The sequence below is a fragment of the Myotis brandtii genome, unplaced genomic scaffold, assembly GCF_000412655.1.
Source record: "Myotis brandtii unplaced genomic scaffold, ASM41265v1 scaffold583, whole genome shotgun sequence".
NCBI classification, from domain to species: domain Eukaryota; kingdom Metazoa; phylum Chordata; class Mammalia; order Chiroptera; family Vespertilionidae; genus Myotis; species Myotis brandtii.
Genome location: NW_005370191.1, coordinates 1851604 through 1851949, shown reverse-complemented (window position 1 = coordinate 1851949; position 346 = coordinate 1851604).

Here is a 346-nt window from a genome sequence, read left to right as displayed (position 1 = left end):
TAATCTGCTTCGTATTGATATTTACTACTGTGTTGCTGACAATTACCTGAAAGAGAAGTTGAGGTGCTTCACTGGGCTGGAAAAAGTTTAGCTAAATCAGAAAGCAGGCCTAATTAAGCAAGTTTAATATATAGATATAGATATATATACATATATATTGATATATATACATTATATATCATATATATTGATACATATAAAGCTCTTGCTGGCGCCAATCGCACACATGTGTTTCGATCTGTCATTGTTGATCGTGAATTTGGTTGACACTTCTATTATAGAGAAAGAGCAAATAGTGATATTAAAATATTTCTTCTAATTAATTTCCTTTAAATGTGCATGAATT